Source organism: Equus przewalskii, chromosome 19 (assembly GCF_037783145.1).
Source record: "Equus przewalskii isolate Varuska chromosome 19, EquPr2, whole genome shotgun sequence".
NCBI classification, from domain to species: domain Eukaryota; kingdom Metazoa; phylum Chordata; class Mammalia; order Perissodactyla; family Equidae; genus Equus; species Equus przewalskii.
This window is the reverse complement of record NC_091849.1, coordinates 26144690-26162159: the sequence shown is the minus strand read 5'-3', so window position 1 is coordinate 26162159 and position 17470 is coordinate 26144690. Positions and strand designations below refer to the sequence as shown.

The window sequence follows — 17470 nt, the reverse complement described above, 5'->3', positions numbered from 1 at the left end:
GAAATGGATCTGCATTGCATTTACCAGTGGTTCATTTTTTCTTCTGGCTAAGTAATATTTACTTTTCATGAATATACCACAATTTGTTTTTCCATTTATCTGTTAATGGACATTTTCATTGTTTCCAGTCTGGGCTACTGTGAAGAAAGCTGTTATAAACATTGTTGAGCACATCTTTTCACTGATATAGAATTCATTTTTCCTGGGAAAATGCCTAGGAGAGGAAATGCTGTGTTACAGCCTAGGCATGTGTGTGTGTCTAAAGCAGTTTTATAATTTTACATTCTCATCAGCAATTATGGCATGTTCCATGTCCTTACCATTTTAACTTGTTAGGAGTTTGCATGTGTTTTTTTATTTTCTCATAACTAAATTTGGTGCAAAGCAGTATTTCATCATGGTTTTAATTTACATTTCAGTAATGACTAAACAGGTTGGACATTCGTGTATTTTTCAGATTGAGGTGTTTATTCAAAGTGATTTTCCCGTTAGGTAGTGGCTTGCCCTTTTATCATTGATTTCTAGGAGTTCTTTAAATAATCTGGACACAAGTCCTTTGTCAGATATATGTTTTCCCTGCCTTTTTCTTATGTCTTCATTTCCTAATGATGTTTTTAAGAGCAGAATATTTTAATTTTGATAATGTTCACATTTACCTCTTTTTATGTATTTTATGCTATTTTTTTCCTAAGAATTATTTGCATACTGCAAGGTCCTAAAGACTTTTCCTAATTTTTCTAGATACTTTATAGTTTTAGCTTTACATTTAGATCTATGATCCATCTTGTATTAATTTTTGAATGTGGTGTGAGATGAGTGTGAGATTAATTTTTCTCCAACTTCTGAGAAGCTCTGAGAATGCTTGAGAAGAGAAAGTAGCCTAGCACCAAACCCAAACCCATTCAGATATCAAGTTGAAAAGAAGTTTGCAAAAGAGATCGCGAGAGGGTGCATGGTTTTATCCGGTTGTTCCAGGATCATTTGTTTAAAAGACTTTTCTTCCACACTGACTTGCATTGGCATCTTTGCGAAAATTAATCGATCATATATGTGTGAGTCTACTTCTAAAATTTGCCTTGTGACACTGATTGATTTATCTATATAATGCCACAACCACATTGTCTCAATTACTGGAGATTTATAGGAGGAAATCTTTTTGGTCAGGCAGTGTGAGTCTTCCACCTTTGTTCTTCTCTAGACTCAATCTGAGAGATTTCTAGTGTGTGATGTGGAGAGTACGGTCTAGTGAGGGAGGAGAGAGTAGGCATATTCACAGGGTCCCTGGAGTTCTCACTCTGAGAAAGTGATGCCTGGATCCAAGCCAGGGAAGAAAACTCCAGAGCACAGGGCCCAGGAAAGAGCCCCACTTGATCATGTTTAGGGGTGGAAATTGTGTGAGACAAACCAGGGGTCTTTAGAACTCAGTGCTTCTACAGTCTTCAATGCTGTTTATCTTCTTTAAAATTCAGATCTTTTCTATGATATTGAGCATAACTGGTAAATGAAAGTAATAGGCAGGTAACCACAAAGTTACTAACCCTCCTGGTCCTGAGAAATATTTTGCAATCTTTGATCTAGTATACCGATGAGCTTCTGAAAAGAAGGTTCATGTGAAAAGCGCAGAAGTTATGAAACACGGAATTCATATAGGTGTGTTTACTAGGATAGCACAGTTCCCTCTCTCAGGAGCTGGGCACTCTACTACTGATGGAAATCAAAATGAAAACAAAACAAAGTAATTTCAGATGGTACTTATGGTTAGGAAGCACATAAAACAGGTAATGTGACAGGGAGTGACTGGGACATGGAGACAGTCAAGAAAGGCCTCTTGGAGGAGGTGACATTGGACTTGAGCCTGAATGTTGAGAGGGAAGCAGTCATTTAAAGGTCATAAAAATAACAGCCTTTCAGCAGAGAGAACAGCCAATGCAAGGACCTGAGGTAGGAATGGGCTTTAGATTTTAAGTAACGAAAGAGATCATATGGTCAGCATGCAGTCTAGAGAGTGACCAGAGACGAGTTCAGCAGCTAAAGTATGCAGGGCCTTGTAGCCATGGTAAGGAGTCTGGACTTCATTCTAGTTGTAGTGGGAAGTGATTGGAGGGTTTAAGCAGAGGAGTTGCATCATCTGATTCCCTTTTGAAAGAATCACTGTGGCTGCCAGGAGGAGAATGAATTGTAGGGGCCAGGGGTGGGACAAGGAGACCAGGAGGGGAGCGAATCTCAGAATGTCCCCTCCTTTCTATACAGATTGTCATGGACAGACAGTAATACTATTTGTATAGCAATCTTGGTTGAAAAAAATGAGGTTGCTCAGTCAGGGGCAACCAGCCTGACCTGCAGTGTACCCCACAGGCTGAGGCAGTAAATATCCCAGTGTACCTGAGATCTGGGCCTGGCACCACAGACATATTGGTACAGAAGTTCTGAGAAGAGAAGGAAGTTGCGCAGCAAACCCAAACCCATTGAGACACTCAGTGCAAAAGACGTTTGCCAAAGAGATTCAGAGAAAGTGCATCCAGCAAAGTAGGAGGAAAACCAAGAGGATGTGAACAGTTGCAGTTAGGCCTCATTTTTCATTTCTCAATAGGTGCTGAGCACCCACGATGTGTCAGACCACAGTGCACATGCTAAACAAATAGAGGGAGGCACTGAGGCCAGACGTCTGCACGAGGGGCTGAGGTTGCAGAGCAGTAAGGTACAGGGCAGCACCTGGTGAGATGAAAAAGAAAGTTAGTCCTCAGGGTATGGGGTCAAGGAAGGCAGGGAGGGACTTCCTCAAGGTTAATGGGCTTTATGGCTTCTCTTACGAATCCCCTTGTCCTGACTCGCCTTTACTTCTCCTCCACACCCAGCTCCCTAGAGACACTCAGTCTCACTGACTGACCATGACCTGCTCCTTGTGGCTGCTGCTCAGGGTGGTGAACACGGCACTGTGGGCACTGCTGAGGCAGCCTAGGCAGGCACCCTTGGGATTGCGCCCACCCTCCTGGAACCTTGGGGTGTCCCCATCAGGAAGGCTTGACCAGAGCCCTAAATCCCTAGGGTTGGGAGCTGGGAGTGACAGAGAGTAGCATTTGATTGTGATTGGGTTTGGAAGAAAGACTAAAAGAGAGACAGAGACAGAGACGGACAAAGATGAATTGATAGGAAGAGAAACAGAGAGGAAAAGCATGAGAGAGGGTAAGAGATAGAGACTCATAGAGACAGAGAGATTGAGAAGACAGTGAATGAGAGAGAGGAAAGGTCTGAAGAGAGAGAAATAGAAGCAGAGAGAGAGAGAATGAGAGAAAGTGATTAAGGTGATACAGAGAAAAAGAATGAGAAACAGAAATGGAGAGCAGTGGAGATGGCCAGGGGCAGAGCAAATAAAGGGGGAGAATAGAGACACCGACTGAGAGACAGGGAAAGAGACAGATACTGTGACATAGAAAAATAAACAGAGGACAGACTAAGACACAGAAACACAGAAATGAAGATATTGACAGAAACAGGAGAAGATGGAGAGACAAATAGAGACAGAGACATGAAAAAGAGGAAGAGACTCAGGGAGAGGGCACTGTGAGGGCGCCAGAGAGAAGCAGAGACAGGTCAAGGTCTGAGGTCCAGAGAGAGAGACAGGTAGCAAGGCACCCAGCTGGTAGCTGAGTGGAATTTCAGGGGGAATCTGATTAGCAGGGGGCGGACACCAGCATGAAGAGCCACATTTCTTTGACATTTGACATTTAACCCAGTATTGACAATTAGAATAATCATCCACTTATATTTACAAACTCTTTGTCTGTAACAAAGCCCTTTGAGTCGGGAGTGAGGATGTTTGCAGACAGGAGTCAGTATAAGCAGAACAGGTGCTGAATCCCTATTCCTGGGAACTTCCTCTTTCAAAATAAGCTGCCTTCTTATGTCCAGTGAATGAGTTAGTCCAGGACTGAGGTGGCCATGCAAGGAGTGGCGAGAGTGTTTGGCTCAGACCTCCACTCCTACCCTGGCTCTCCTTTGCCAGCCTGAGCCAGGTCTGCAGCTGCTGGGAGATGATCTGTGGAGAGGTGGGAAGAATTCTGAGTCAGACCCCAGCACTAGTAGAGGGCAAGAACAGGTAAATTAGTACGCAAATGAGAATACAAATACCTCAGACTTCAGGCTCCACCTCTTTCTACCTCAGGACCTCTTCTTGCCCACTCACTCCCAGTCTTCCTTTCTCTGCCCCTCAGCATATCGTCCATCCCACTCAGGTGACCCAGTGCTCAGTCTCTCCCTCTCTTTGTACCTCAGTCCCCTCATCTCTCTTGCAATCTGCTCTCTGCTTCAGCTTCTCTCTCTGTCCCTCAGCCTCACCCTGGCTATTTTCCAGTCCCCCCTTTCTCCTCATCACCATCCCAACCCCCTGACCCACAATCTCACCACTTTCTTTAGACTCTGTATGGTTCTTTGAACATTCCAGGCTTGCTCCTGCCTCAGAATGCTTGCCCTTGCTGTTCCCACTCTGTGGATTACCATTTCTCCATAAATCCTCATGGCTTGCTCCCTCACCTCAATCAGATCTCTATTCAACTGGAAGACCAGAAAGGTCTTCCATGATCATCTTTTTAAGAATTGTCAAACGTACGGTTCATCCATGTTGTAGCATGTGTCAACACTTCATTCCTTTTTTATGGCCCAATAAGAATAGCCTGTTGTATGGATCTATAACTTTTATAGCAACCTATCACTATTAGAAATATTATACATATTTTATTTATTTGGGTGGTTCACCATCTGTCTCCCAGACTAAAAAGTAAGCTCCACGGGGTGTAGGATTTTCATCGCCTTTGTCCATTGCTAAATGCCTGGTCCCTACAACAGTGTCCATAGAGGGCAATCAACAAGTATTTTTTTAGTGAATGAATAATCCATCATCTAATGCTCCTGATTCTACTTTAAAAATATATCTAGAATCCCATGACTTCTCACCGTCTCCAGTGTTACCACCTCCTTCTGAGCCACCATCATCTCTGACTTGGAATAACACAGAAACCTCTCAGCTTCTCTCCCTGCTTCTGCCACGTGATTTATTCTCCACTCAGGAGATCCATGCCATTAAACATAAGTCTGATCATTTCTCCTTGGTTCAAAATATTTCCCTGGCTCCCCATCTTACTGAAAGTAAAAGCTATAGTTCTTTAAATGGTCTTTGAAGCTCCATATGATCTGGCTGCCTGTTACCTTCATGATTTCACTCCTTACGCCTCACCCCTGGGCTCGCTGCTCCAGCCACACAGGATTACTTCATATTTCACAAGCCTATCAACCACACTCCTTCCTCAGAATCTTTGCTCTCATTGGGATGCTCTTCCTCCACATACCTACAAATCTTTTCTCACTTCCTATAATTCCCTGTTCATCTTTCACCTTACCAGATGGGTCTTACCTGATCATTCACAGTATAAAATAGCACAATCTCTGACCTCTGACACTCTCTGTCCCCTCACCCTGCTGTTGTCAGTCTCTGATTATGATTATACGCTATTGCATTTCTCTCCCAAACTATTTCCCAGGATATAAGTTTATTGTGGGCAAGAATTTTTTCTTTTGTGCACCGCGTCATCCATAACACCAAAACCAAACTTTAAGGCAGTCAGGAGGTACTCAACAAATATGTAATGAGTAAAAGTTTATATGATGAATTAACTAATTCATCATTTAATTTTGTGGTCAGGAATGAACTCCCTAAGAATGTAGCATAAGAATTGAGACAAGAATGAGGAGCTGTTGGGAGCATGAGGTGATCTGGTGTAAGAAAGTTCCTGGCCCAAGGAACAGCAGCTGCGAAGACTCTAAGTCGTGAACCTGCTTGGCACCTTCAAGGAATATCAACAAAGGCAGTGGGGCTGGAGGAGATGAAATGAAGGAACTTGAACTAGATGAGTGGACAGAAGTCAGCAGAGACTCAACCCTACTGGCAGGCCATGGAAAGGGCTTTGGATTTTATTTAAAGTTGATATGTTGTCAAAGAAGGCCCTTTAAAAAATTAATATATTAGCAAATTTATTAATTTCTTTTTTGGTAAATTTCATGTTACTCAATTGTTTTAATGGCCAGACTGGAAAGAAAGAGATCTTCACTTCAACTCAACAATAAGAAGGCAAATAGCCTGATTAAAAATGGGTGAAGGATTTGAAGACATTTCTCCAAAGAAGATATACCAGTGGCCAATGAAAAGATGCTGAAAATCATCAGTCATTACTGAAATGCAAATCAAAACTATGAAATACCTCTTCATACTCACTAGAATGGATATAATTAAAAAAAGAAAGACTATGGCAAGAATGGGGAACATAAAATGGAATAGTTACTTTGGAAAACTCTTGACCTTGTTATTTTTAAATAGTTTTATTTAGGTCTGATTTACATACATTTATTTAGGTCTGTTTTTAAGTGTACAACTCAGCATTTTTCAGCAAATTTACAGACTTGTGCAACTATTACCACAATCCACTTTTAGAACATTTCTAATCCCCTCAAAAAAGACCCTTCAGGCCCATTTGCAGTCAATCTTCATTCCCACTCCCAGCCCCAGTCAAACACTAATCTCATTTTTGTCTCTGTGGATTTTTCTTTTTTGGACATTTCATACAAATGGATTCCAACAATATATGATTTTCTATGTCTGGTTTCTTTCACTTGGCATAATGTTTTTGAGGCTCATCCATGTTGTAGCATTCTCAGTACTTCATTCCTTTTTAGAGCTCAATAATATTCCATTGTATGGATATACCACCTTTACTTATTTGTTAATCAGTTGATGGGCATTCGGGTTGTTTCCACTTTGGCTATTATGAATACTGTTGCCATGAACATTTGTGTACAAATCTTTGTGTAGAGATATGTTTTCATTTCTCTTGGCTAGACACCTAGGTATGGAATTGCTGGATCATATGTTAAAATTATATTTGACTTTTTAAGAAACTGCTGAACTGTTATGCAAAGTGGCTGTCCCACTTGTTCGTGTAACTTCTCAGACTAAAATCATTGCATGGATTCACATTGTTAAGATCAATACAAAAAATTCTTAACATGGCCTATAAATAGGGTAACCATATTGTCTAATTATACTTGATTCAATTGTTAAAAGAAAACTCAGGGAGTTTTTCTTGATATGAATATTTTGTTGAGTAAGAAACAAACTGTGAACAAGGAGACTGCAAACCTGAAACAGGTATGAAGCTCAGAGGCATGACCTACAGGATGGCTTATAAAGTGAAAACTAGGAAGTTATTTAACCTTTGCAATGATTGGTTCTTACAATGGGTGTTTGCATATGGCAGGGGGATTGGTTAAAACTGGTTATCTTATATCCTTTTAGGAAGATGACTTAAATTTGCTTTATAATTATCAGAGGCATTTACAGGAAATAACCTAAAGTAAGTTTTTCTTATATCCACGAAACAAGCTAGATTAAGTTTTGTTTATGTGGTTTAACTGGGTTTGTCTGATCGGAGGATTTTCAAGTGATCTCCATTTTATTTCATTTCAACAGAATCGATGCCTGCTAATTATTTTTAGAGCACCTTTCACTATCAATGGCTTCCAGGTTTAGTTCTTACTAATAGGTAACTCTACGTAGAAGGCCCTCATCTATCGCACTTCCCTCCTCCATCCTAGTCTAACTCTCCAGACACAGGCATCTTTTTAGCTCTTCTCTCTCAGGTTTTTATTTCCCATGTTCTCCCTGAGCTGTACAAAAGGAGACCCCTCAGCATACTGGCCTTTCCGTTCCCCACCTGCTTCTACATCATTCCCTCTGCCAAACACCATATGCTGCACCTGAAAGTCTCACTCACCTGAGAGAAGGTGACAATCTGGAATCTAGCATGCCCGCTAGTGAATGCCACTACATTTCACCTTCCTTCTGGTTTTGCCTCAGATCTGTAGTAGAGAATCCAGAACCAAGACTCAACTCATTTTTGCTCAATATAGTTAAAACAAGCAAGCAGACAAACAAAAACACTGGGCTCAGCCTCTCTGGCAGACACTTGGGCAACATCCATTAAATCACCATCCACGTATGCACAGAAACTAAAAACAATGGAAATCTATTGAGAGGGTAGGGACTGGTCATGAAGAGTTCAGCAGCAAGAGGGAGATGCTCACTGCATGCCTTTTTATATAATGTGACTGCATTTCCTATTCAAAAATTGAGAATTTAAGAAAATACTATAAATGCAGAGTAAAAGAGGGGCTAGGAAAGAAATGCTGAGCTCACATGAGTTCACCTCCTCTGAAATGGTCGCTGGGCAGTGCTGAGGTTTCTCAGATGACAGCAATTCACAGAAATGTGATTCGAGCTCACCTTGGAAACCTGAAACAAACAGGTAGGAAGGCTCCAACCCTCAGCCTGGCCATGGACAAGCCAGCTAAGTGAGAACTGAGAGATTCCATGAAAAATCATCCAAAGGAGAGTCAGGTGGTGGGATTGTCCTTTAAGCACAAAATTGGGGGGATGCCTGCCATTTTTGGTTCATCAGGTCAGACTCACCACATGCACATCACCATGCCCTTTAAGAAAAGCAGAAATTTCTGTCAATTCCTCATTTAGAACTTACAAGCTTAAACAAGCCAAGCCTTTCTCTGTCAAGTCCATGAATATGGCTAAAACCGATTGTTTATTTGTTTGTTTGAAGCGAAATTTCTCATTCATTTTATCAAGACAGGAGTGGGAGGCAGGGAGGGACTTCTTTGGCCTTCTAAGACCATCCACAGGAAGAATGCTGATGCACCGAACATTTTCAAAGAAAACACGGGCCAGAGGAATGGCTGGGGAGCTCAGTTGTGCTAGAGTGTGGTCCTAACCCCAGGTTGCAGGTTTGCTGCCATACAGTCCTTTTTCTCTGGTTTTCGTTCCTCTGAACTGTTCTCAGCAGATGTCATCTCTCAGTTTTAGCTGTAAAACTGGGGAATAAATTGAGATGCTCGAGGAAGCTTTAAATCTACCCCCTTGAACTTTTTTCCCCTTTTTCACCCATTCACAATCCAACAGACTCATCCAGCTGAGGGCAGGATGTATAGTGCGTTCATTCATTTAAAATTCCCAGCACCCCATACAGCACCCCATACAGCACCCTTGGTGAACTTCAATCAACCATTATCTTCTATTCATGAAATCCACTCACAAATTCAGGGCACCTTTGGATTTGTGTGTGTGAGTCTCCACGGAAACTTGGTTTCCTCCCAGCCCCTCCAAACTCTGCCCCAAAGATCTGGAGTCCCTGGCAGGTCACAGAGAAAGGAGGCTCTTCTGTTTCAAGCGACACTGCCCAAAAGATACAGCTTGCTGTCTCCTCCTTCCACCCCTGTCCCTTCCTTGGGAGTTTGCCTTTCGTATTTCTTAGACTCTCCTTCTACAGTGAAGCTGCTGCCTTCATTTTCTCCAGAACCTCAGGCACTAGAGGAAGGAATCTGAATTCAAGAAAGTCCTTGTTTTCTGCATCATTCTAGTGCCAGAAGTGACCTGAAATGAAGATGAGAAATAATTATTAATCATGCATTACCATGGGATTTTTTGCAACTAACTCAGAAAGTGTTAAACAATTGTGAGACATTTGTACAACAAAATCTCATCTACTTTCAGTTTATTTGTATGTTAAAATACATCTCCTCAGTACCTATGAACTAGGCATAAAATTAACACTGAAACATGGCTCACCATGGCAATGTTTAATTTATCATCATTGTATCAACTGATTTTAAATGGCGAGTTGTATTATTTAGATAAACATTCAATTATTTTTACCTGTAATTTTACTGATTAGTTTTCAAATTCGTAATATTTCTGTTATGATTAACTGTGTATGCCATAATTTTAATGATGATTCAATACAGAGGAACTCATAAAAATTAGAGCCTTATGCCCTCCCTCAAATTAATGATGATGGCCGTATATATTTTTTGTTGCAGGAAAGTAGGCTATACAAAGCTTAAAATAATTTAGAGCATAAAATTATTTTCTACTTTGATATCTATTTCTGGGAAAGTGAAGTTCAAGAAGAAAACAATGACATAAGGTTAAAGGCTATAAAAGAAATGTTTGTTCATGCATTTTTTTCATATCAAATTATTCAGAATTTATGTTCAATATATTCAAGTGATACCACAGTTTCATTTTTAAATTTGTCAATAATTATAACACAAAGAAAAGTAACTGCTTAATCTTATGGATAAAAATCAATTAGTTGTCAAAAAACGTGCCAGGTGCACATAGTTTTAAAATTGGGGGTAAAGGTACAGGTAACAAAATTTTGAAGGCTAAAGCCCAACTTAGCTAAGGATAAATCGTCTAAGCTTTGTTAATTCTTCAGCGTTTGTTTGTATCTTGTTTTTATTGGAATAGCCTCCAAACCCAGTTTTAAGAGGCCCCACTCAGACCGGAAATTCCAATACGTCCTTTTCTCCAAAGTTTTGAGGTCTGCACAGCTGCTGGGGCATCGCAGTGTCAGCTTTTTTTGCCTTCAGAACAGAAATCCGAGAAATTTGAAAGCGGCTCGGAAAATCTAGAGCGCTCGCGGGTGCCATTGTCACTCCAGAAATGGTCCGGATCCCTCTTTCCGCTAGAAATGGCCTTCGCCTGCGTGGGCAAACTCAGAGCTGGACGCTGAGTTGCTGGGAAATCGTCCAGGAGGAAGAGCTGCCTGTCTAGGATCTTTGTGAGGGCTCTGGAGCTCAGACTTGTCTCCTCTCCCGCCCCCGCACCCACCTCTCCCCGTTCCTGCACCCGCTAAACCTGGCTTACATCACCGTCCGTGTGTGTTTCGTGTGTAAAGAGAATTACGCGCCAGGCTTGTTGAACTTGAGAACTCTTGGTGTATGGGAGGCGCAGCGAGTGAGCGCTAAGGAAGCCTCTCTTGTGAATGTTTCATTGTGTTTTCTTGAGGGAAATCGACAAGTTTGAGAAAGTCTGTTTTCAAGGGAGAGGCGAAGTTCGTTTCTGCTGCAGGCAGTTTTTACCTTGTCTTTTTCGTTTTGCAGGAGCGCAGAAAGGGGAAATGGAAAACAGGAAGAGAGGCTTGAAGAAGCAACGTGACTTGATCTTGGTTAAAAAAAGTTAAACGAAAAAGTTTCCTTGGAAAGGGGGAAGCAAGATCTTTAATTTTAAATAAAAGAATGTGAACACACTTTTTATTTTTTAAATGAAAACGTCGACGTGCCAGTTGGCCGGTTAGCTCAGTTGGTTAGAGCGTGGTGCTAATAACGCCAAGGTCGCGGGTTCGATCCCCGTACGGGCCAAGGAATGTCAATTTTGCTGTAGTCCCCTCATGTATTGAAAATAGCCTCTCCGACGTAAAATTGGAATGAAACATAGACTTCATTTCGTAATCCTTAGCAGTGACATCTACCTTTTTTGTCCCTCTTTTCAACATGGGGGTGGGTGGGGGGGTGGAGGAGAAAAAGATAAAACTCTTGTGGAAAAAGTGGCATAAAGCCTTCAGATGGAAATTTTCCGTGAGAAAATGAGGATAGGAGTTTAGAGGTGGCATTGGAAGCGAGACGAGTGTTTGATGGCCTCTGATCCTCTGAAAACCCCGGTTTCCTTGTCCCTTTCCCAGAGTCAGTCCACTGAGTCTCTGATTGTCTCCTTGCCCTTGCGCTGCCTTTTCAACACTGTTGAAGTCGCTATTTCTTATTGATAAAATAATCACAATCGGACACAATGCATATTTTCCTTTCTTCTTCTTCTTTTTTAATCAGTAGGCTTTTACCAAAATTTCTGTCCATGAGGACAGATTTTTTTTTTTTTTTTTTTCTGGATCTCTGAGGTGGAGAACAGTTCTCAACACAAAGCAGCCATTTGGTGAGTATTTGTGGATTGAATGCATGAAGCCTCACCATCAGAGTGTGTTTTCAAACGTTAAGATTAGTTTACGTTCTGAACATTTTACTTTGGCCTAAAAGAAAAATCACATTATTTATTTATTTATCCAAGTAATGTATAATAAAAACACCGATTTTATCGCTGAGCCTTTCCATTTAACTTTCAGTTTAGTGATGAAATGAATAGCAGAGATGTTGTTAAGGATAAGGTGAAAGATGGGTGAGGTTTAGGAATGTTGTAACTGCCAGGATGGATCATGATTACGGCTTCGGTGATGACGGAGTTGGGGTAAGAAACTGGAATATGTGGAGCACATCACCAGGTAACAGAAAAGTTAATTTTTATCTTGACCTTTCTGCATCAAATCAACCAGAAATAATTAGCTACTTGTGGTGGGTTTATTGCCTTAATGACCCCATTCCTTCTCCAGTCCCTTTATGCATGCTGTTTTTCATGTCACCTTGTAGTGTCTTCCCACTCTCTCTAGGCTGAGCACTGCAACTTACTTTGACCAATGATCCCATTGTAGCGAATTTGACAAAGAAGATGCTTGAATAAGCCAGTTGCTCTTTCTGCTTGCTTTTTTTGGTTGTTTCGTCTTTTGTTTGTTTTTTAAAATAGGCTTTATTTTTTAGAGCACTTTTAGGTTCACAGCAAAACTGAGTGGAAAGTTCTCACATCCCACTCCCACACCACACACATTCTCTCCCACTGTCAACATCCTAAATCAGAATGGTAGATTTGTTACAACTGATGAACCTACTTTCACATGTCATTGCCACCCAAAGTCCATAGTTTACATCAGGGTTCACTCCTGGTGTTGTACATTCTATAGGTTTTGACAAATATATAATGACATATGTCCACCATTACAGTATCATACAGAATAGTTTCACCGCCCTAAAAACCCTCTGTGCTCTGCCTATTTATTCCTCTCTCCCTCCTAATCCCTGGCAACCTCTGATCTTTTATTTTCTCCATAATTTTGTCTTTTCCAGATGTTGTATAGTCTAATCATACAGTACATAGCCTTTTCAGATTGGCTTCTTTCACTTAGTAATATGCATTTAAGTTTCCTCTATATCTTGCCACAGCTTGGTAGTCCTTTTTAGTGCTGAATAATTTTCCACTGTCTGGATGTATCACAGTTTATTTATCTACTCACCTACTGAAAGACATCTTGGTTGCTTCCAAATTTTGGCAATTATGGATTAAGCAGCTATAAACATCTATGTGCTGGTTTTTGTGTGGACATAAGTTTTCAAATCATTTGGGTAAATCCCAGGGAATGTGATTGCTGGATCATATGGTTGGTAAGAGTGTGTTTAGTTTTGTAGGAGACTGTCAAACTGTCCTCCAAAGTGGCTGCACCATTTTGCATTCCCACCAACCATATATGAGAGTTCCTGTTGCTCTGCATCCTCCCCAGGATTTGGTGTTGTCAGTGATCTGGGTTTTGGCCATTCTAATAGGTGTGTGGTAATATCTCACTGTTGTTTTAATTTGCATTTCCGTAATAATGTATAATATTGACCATGTTTTTGAATGCTTGTCATCTTATATCTTACTTGATAAGATGTCTGTTGAGATCTTTTGTCCATTTTTAATCCAGCTGTTCTTATTCTTGTTGAGATTTAAGAGTTCTTTGTATATTTTGGATAGCAGTCCTCTATCAGTAATGTCTTAGGCAAATATTTTCTTCTAGTCTGTGGCTTGTCTTCTCAGTCTCTTGACAGTGTCTTTTACAGAGCAGAACTTTTTAATTTTAGTCAAGTCCAGCTTATCAATTATCTCTTTCATGGCTTGTGCATTTGGCGCTATATCTAAAAAATCATCACCAGACTCAATGGTCATCTAGATTTTCTCCTATGTCATCTAGGAGTTTTATAGTTTTGTGTTTTACATTTCAATCTATGATTCATTTTGAGTTAATTTTGGTTGTGAGTATCAGATGTGTGTCTAGATTTATCTTTTGCATGTGGATGTGCAATTGTTCCAGCACTATTCGTTGAAAAGCCTGTCCTTTATCCCTTGCATTGCTTTTGCTCCATTATCATAGATCAACTGATTATATGTGTGTGGCTCTGTTTCTAGGCTCCCTATTCTGTCCCATTGATCTATTTATCTATTCTTTAAAAGTACCATAATGTCTTGATTGCTGTAGCTTTATAATAAGTATTGAAGTCAGGTAGTGTCATACCCCCAACTCTGTTCTTTTCTTTTAATATTTGTTGACTATTCTGGGTCTTTTGCCTCTCTATATAAACTTTAGAATCAGTTTGCCAATATCCACAAAATAATTTGTGGGTACTTTGATTGGGATTGTGTTGAATCTATAGATCAAGTTGGGAAGAACTCACATCTTGTCAATATTGAGTCTTTCTGTTCATGAACATGGAATATCTTTCTATTTGTTTAGTTCTTTAATATCTTTAATCAGACTTTTGTAATTTTCCTCATGTAGATCTCATACAAGTTTTGTTAGATTTATACTTAAGTATTTCACTTTAGGGGGTGCTAATGTAAATTATATTGTGTTTTTAATTTAAAATTATAATTGTTCATTCCCGGTATATAAGAAATTGATTGACCTTTGTATATGAACCTTATGTCTTACAACCTTGCTGTCATTGCTTTTTAGTTCCAGGAAGGTTTTTCTTTTTTTCCTGATTGCTTTTGCCCTGAGCCATTGTCATGAGAACTTGCCTGGGTTTAACATGTGAAGGAATAAGAGATGTTTGGAGATTAGCTGTTTGTCTGTTGTTCACCAGACATGTGAGTCAGCCCAGCTGGGACATAAACAGTCTGATCAATCCCCACCTAGATTAGTGAACCACAGTCTAGAGAGCTAACTAGATTCTAATAGTTTTAATCTACTGAATTTGGATGGTTTGTTAAGCCATATATTTGTGGCAATAGATTAGTGATATGTACATTAAAATATCATTCATTTTATTCCAGTAGAAGTAGCCTCCTTGCTATTCCTCAAATACACAAGGTAAACGCCATGTCAGGGTCTTTGTGGGCACTATAGCCTCTGTCTGGAATGACATTACCTGGATATTCCCATGACTCATTCATTTTCTCCCTTCAGATTTTTGCTCAAATTCAGCAATATTCCATTTAGAAGTTGAAAATAAAAACTCACCCCTAGTGTCCTTCCCTGATTACTTGTTCTCCTTAGAATTTATTTTCACATTATCTACCATTTTATATGCAACTTTATTTAAAAAATATTTCTGTAAACTTACCACTAGAAAGGAAAGATATTTCTGCCTATTTTGTTTAAAGCTGTTATCCCAGGGACTAATGCAGTATCTGGTACATAGCATACATTCAATAAGTATTTATTGAATAAATGAGTGATTAAGTTCTTCTTTGTCTAAAGCAAAGAGGACACATACTTGAAGAGAGGATAGGAAAGAGAAGCCAACATCACCTTAGATCTGGCCCTCCAGAGACGTTGGGTCAATAGAGCAGGAAAGGCACATTTCCCTTTTCCAGAAGTTCACAGAAGGATGCACTTGGTGTTGGCTTTCTCCATTTCCCTTCTCTCCCTCAATTATCTACAAGCTAGGTAGAGTGGGAGTTACCCAATTAGAGTTTTAGGAATAAGGTCACCTATACTCCAGCTGGAAGAGTCTCTCAGTTTAATAAGATCTATAGATCTTTAACAAGGTCTAGATTTTCCTGACCCCACTCAATGGTTGTAGTGCATTGATTTATATGCTGGCAATTAGGGATTAATGTAAATGAGTAAATTTCTCAGTGTCATTTTTTCTTTGAATCTATTATGTCTCTTCCATCTACCGTCCGATTCTCTTTGCTTTTTCCTGTTCCAATTCTCCCCCACCTTAAGAAATCCATGTGGCCACCTATCTAAATACTTGAACCAGTTTTGAGGCAGAGATTTTTATTGAAAATCAAGTTATAGGTCTTACAGGTCACTTGCCAGCCCATGGGTTGATTGCCTTTGAGAGCTCTGGCCCAATCATATATGACCAGAGGTTAGGCATCAGCATTATGTGTTAGAAAATATGACCACCCTCAAAAAGCAAATATCTCTTTTGTGATTGCAGACTGATGGTATCTGTTAAATGAGACTAATGATGAGGCAAGCTAGTGGACTGGCAAGTTTGTTACTCCATAGTGGACATCTGATGATTCCTTCCACCATTTTACACTTTAGCATAGTTCTAGAACCAGCCTACGTGTAATTTTGTCCTGAAAAGAAAAAATAACTGGGAAGAGAAACATGGAATTAAAATCTATATGTGCTATCATAAACCTTGGAAAATTCTTTAGTCTCCTCAGGGAAAGGAATTGTCTTGTATTCCTATCAGTGAATTACTAACGACTTAAAGAGAATTTTATCTGCATTGACTGGAACAATATTCTACCGACTATTGGGGTATTCTTATGAACATTCAAATACACTATTTGACTACTATCTTAAAAACATTTCTCTTGCCTCAACATTTTCCTCTAGCTACTACCCTATGTCTCAGATGACTTTATACAAAATCTCTAAGGAACTGTACAGATTTACTGTCTGCAATTCCTCTCCTCCTATTCTTCTCCTAATGAACTACATTCAGTTTTTCTGGCACCACCACTTCCTGTAAAGTTTTTGTCAAAATCACCAATGACCTCTAAATATCTGATACTAATGATTGCTTCCAAGTCCATGATTTCTCAGGAGCCATAGGCACCTTATCCTTCTTAAAATATTTTCTTCATTTGACTTCCAAGACACTGTTGTCCTGATTTTCTTTCTACCTCACTGCCTTCTCCTTCTCAATGCCCTTTGTTTCCCCTCCTCTCATCCACTTTTTTTTATAAGGGAATGTCTCAGGGCTTGGTCCTTGGACCTCTTCTTTATATACAATCTCTACCTGGTGATCTCATCAGTTCTCATGGCTTAAGTAATGTCTATGTGAGTACAACTATCTAATTTGTGTCTGCAGTCTAGAGTACTCCATTAAACTACAGGCTTGTAGATTCAACTCATTGCTTAGCATTACACTTGAGGGTTTTATACTTGGCATCTAAAAGTTAGCATGTCTAAAACAGGATGCCCAATATTTCCCTAATATTACTGGTACATCCTGGCGGCCCCATTTCAGATAATGGCAACTCCATCTTCCAGGTTGTCAGCAAAACACCTCAAAGTCATAATTGATTCTACTTCCCCTCCTCACATCCATTCTCGCAGGAATGTCTCTTGACTTTATCTTTAAAATATATCTAGATTGTGACTACTCCTCACCAACTCGACTGCCACCATCCTGTCCAAGCCACAGTTATTTCTGATATGTAGCATGATGAGAGAGACTTAGATCTCCCTGCTTCCATTCTTTTCTCCAAACAAAAAATTCTCCACAGAGTTGGCGGAGGGGCTGTTTAAAACACTCAAGTCATGTAAAGTTACTTCCCTGCTTAAAATCCAATGTCTCCTCATTTTATCAGAGTAGAGGCCAAAGTCCTTAAAGAAATGATCAGCTGCACTTGATCTCTCCCTTCCATTCTGTTTCCTCTCTGACTCCAGGAGCCACTCTCCACTCGACTGTTTCTCCTGCAGTTACAGTTGGCTTCTTGATCCTCCTTGCATTCATCAATCACACT

The 17470-nt window shown here is 40.1% G+C and overlaps 1 non-coding gene across 1 annotated transcript; it reads left to right on the top strand.

Moving 5' to 3' along the window:
• The first annotated feature begins 11185 nt into the window (after positions 1-11185).
• On the top strand, positions 11186-11259 carry TRNAI-AAU (transfer RNA isoleucine (anticodon AAU)). The gene has a single exon. It is a non-coding gene; the product is annotated as a tRNA-Ile (tRNA).
• The last annotated feature ends 6211 nt before the right edge of the window (positions 11260-17470 follow it).